Source organism: Chanodichthys erythropterus, chromosome 9, assembly GCF_024489055.1.
Source record: "Chanodichthys erythropterus isolate Z2021 chromosome 9, ASM2448905v1, whole genome shotgun sequence".
Taxonomy (NCBI): domain Eukaryota; kingdom Metazoa; phylum Chordata; class Actinopteri; order Cypriniformes; family Xenocyprididae; genus Chanodichthys; species Chanodichthys erythropterus.
In genome coordinates, this window is record NC_090229.1 from 24,467,231 (window position 1) to 24,470,732 (window position 3,502).

The 3,502-nt window shown below is 43.0% G+C and overlaps 1 protein-coding gene across 6 annotated transcripts in view; it reads left to right on the forward strand.

The window, feature by feature from the left end:
• ep400 (E1A binding protein p400) overlaps nucleotides 1-902 on the forward strand; it is a 39,743-nt gene extending 38,841 nt beyond the window's left edge. For all 6 annotated transcript variants that reach the window (XM_067395113.1, XM_067395111.1, XM_067395110.1 and 3 more), the window contains one exon: nucleotides 1-902. This exon is cut by the window's left edge and continues 749 nt beyond it. The gene's annotated coding sequence lies outside the window, so the exon portion shown is untranslated.
• Nucleotides 903-3,502: the final 2,600 nt, after the last annotated feature.

Below are 3,502 nucleotides of genomic sequence, written 5' to 3' on the forward strand. Positions count from 1 at the left end.
GTGTCATCACAACATTAAGGTCATGGATCAAGTGCGTTTGGATCTACTTCACTTCAACACTTCGTTTGGCGCGCCGAGAACTCTTTTGGCAGATCGTCTCAACATTATTCATAATGTTCAATCAGTCGAATTATATGCGTGTCCCCCAATAATTCTTTTCAATAGGTGTGGTGTTGTCCTTTTGTGTCGGTAAATATCCCTTTTGAAGCATTTAATGATGATGATAATCAAGATTAGCGAGGCTCTGCAAACCAAACTCTTTCTTTTGGGATGTAGAAATGGCCAACTACCATTAGTTTGATGTATGTGACCCATTCGAATGCACCCTCCCTATAGAAAAATTTAATATATTAGCCTTGTATCATGAAATCTCCCCTAAAATGAGTTCTCGTCACCATAAAAACAAGTTCAGCTGCATGGATGGATACCACCTGAAAATTGTCTAGTGATGTGTACTTGATGTGTGTGAAATGTTTGTGTGAGAATGTAATTTAACAACAATTTGATAGAAAAACTATCCTGCACTGTAGCCGTTTCATGGTAGCGGCAGCTGTGGAAAGTATCGCCCTCCCAAATTTAATTTGCTGAAAACACATCTGTGAAATATTTCCGTTTTTCTTATGCATAGTTATGAACAATGTCACCATTAGTCAGTTGAGTCAGACCTCAGCTTGGCTGTTAGTGTGTTTACGTTGGCCTGCTATCAGTAATGAACCGACTTAAATCAAGACTTTCCCTCTATGTATCTAAATCATATACTGACGGGGCTTTTGGTCATAAATGCATCTTTTTGTATTGATGTTGGGTCAGGAACACATGTAAATAACTCAGAAGTGGGGGGAGGGGACAATGGCATTTGTATTTGTAAAGTAGTTGTGTATTCATTTTTTTTTTTTTTTTTTTTTTCAGCCTACTTGTATAAAGTGTTATGTTTTTACACATGTCTGGCTTATGATGTGTCTTTATTTGTCCGGATGTGAGTTTGTTATCTAGATTCAGTACGCTTGTCCAGGATTGGTTTCAGATTACATTAAGTCAGCGTTTTTGCCTGGAGTTCATAGATATGCATTCCTGTACGTCTGTGGACTTGCTGAGGGCAGTATATGTGTCAGCACACTGGCCAACAGGGATTTCAGCAAGATAATGCATTTGTCTTGCCTGCTCTATACAAAAACATTTTATTCCAGCAGCAATGGTTCTGCAGGTGTTTTCTCTCATCTTTAGGATATATATATTAGTATATATTGATTGTAGCCACAGTGAGCATTCACAAAAGAACAATAACTTTCCCTGTTCAAAAAGCTTACAAAGATTTTCTAGTGAGCTAAAGAAGGAATGTTTTGTACTGCCAGGTCAGGTTTACACAAGCCTTGATTTGACCAGTGTTTATTTTGTAGATGACCCATAGAGGGCGCTCTTTCATTTTCAGTTTTTGTGATCAGGAAGTCGAGGCTGGTCTATTGCAGGTTGGAGCCAAGTAGTGGTGTTTGCAAAAGCATTATTACTTTTGCTCACACTTATGGTCAGAGATTTGGACAAACCCTTAATGTTAGTACTAGTATATATTATGGTTTGTCCAGGCTTATATATATATATATATATATATATATAAAATATTATATTATTTATACATATATATATATATAAATTTACTAGTGTTAGGGCAGAACAACCTGTCACTCACATAAGATCACATTAGTGCAACTGCAACAGTGCCTACCTAATTTTTCAGCGGCGTTTGTTCCGTAAGTATTTTTTTCCATTTCCGGCAGTTTTCGTTAGTGTTTTAAGCAATGAACCAAGCCAAGCTATGAGATAAATCATAACATTACAAGCTTTGATTTAAAGGGGTCATATAATGCCACTTTTACAAGATGTAAGTCTCTGATGTCCCCAGAGTGTGTATGTGAAGCTTTAGCTCAAAATACGCCACAGATCAAATTTTATAGCATGTTAAATTTGTCACTTTGGGTGACCAAAAACGCACCATGTTTGTGTGTGTCCCTTTAAATGCAATTGAGCTGCTGCTCTCAAAAAGAGGGCGGAGTTTCATTTCAGGAGCTCGTGTTAACAGCTCCAATTAACGTTACCTCACGCAGACTCACTGAAAATGTCAGAAACTGTTCAACCTTTTATGTTCAAAACGGAGTCGAGACTCAATAAGTGACAACATGTAGAATGCAACAGGACATTTCTGAATGGTTAGTTGATTTATTTAAGTAGGTGATGTGGAGTTAACTATCTTAAAGTCATTGATTAGCATATTCTGTCATGATAATCAATAAATCGCTCGTGTGGGAATTGTTGTAAGATCATGCATACAGAGCCAGATAATATATGCTGCATGAAGACAGAACAGGTATAGTTTGCAATGCTTATGGCTATGACTTATGTTGTCATCTTGCTTTTATGACATGCTATTACATTTGTGGGTTTTCAGATAAACAAAAAGTAAAAAAAAAAAAAAAAAAAAGTTTTTTTGTACTGGGAAACAAGATGTTGTTTATGCTCAAACAGCAACATTACACACTAACGTACTCGGTTACTAACGTAACCTCGGTTCCCTTTCGATATTTCACTCGTACTGCGTATGGGGGAAAAGTCTCCCTTTTTCCCCGCCACTGAAGCCTTTTCAATAACGCAGTGTAACTGCACCGTCATTGGTTCACTCATAGACAAGTTGTTGAACCAATGGCGGCGCGGCTCAGCTGAGCGGCCTATGAGAAGAATGAAAACGGCGGTTGGGGGGGGGGGGGGTTATTCCCGCACTGTGAAGCTGTGAAGCGCTCCGTGAAACCCTCCACTGCTGGCCCAAAGAGACAGGGGAGACGGGGGCATCCAAGAAGGCCGCCTTGTCCTGATCCTTAATTTCCGTCAGGTTAAGCCACAGGTGGCGCTCCAGCACAACAAGGCTGGCCATGGATCTGCCAATGGCCTGGGCCGTGGCTTTCGTGGCCCGCAGGGCTAAATCCGTGATGCTGCGGAGGTCCCGAAAAGCAGGCGCATCAGTGCCAGACTCGTCCAATGAGCGGAGGAGTTTGGGCTGGAATACTTGGAAGATGGCCATGGAGTGTAGCGTTGAAGCGGCTTGGCCCGCTGAGGCGTAGGCCCTTCCTGCCAGGGCGGAGGTCGTCCTGCAGGGTTTGGACGGGAGGGCTCTCTTCATCTTCCATCCCACAGCCGTGGGAGGACAGAGGTGAGCGGCCACTGCTTCATCCAGGGGCGGCAGATGCTCGTAGCCCTTTTCTTCCGAGCCGTCCACAGAAGTGAGGGCTGAGCGGTGCAAAGTATGCAGGCGGGCAGAGTAAGGGGCGTGCCACGACTTTGTGAGCTCCTCGTGGACTTCTGGGAGAAGGGAGCGGAGCGCTGGCGAGGGGCCTGACGACGACCTGGGAGGAACCACTCGTCCAGGTGGCTCCACGATGGCTCCTCTGGAGGGGCCCAGTCGAGGTCTTCGACGGACTTGGACAGGACACGGAAAAGCTTGGTGTCCATGCCCGTG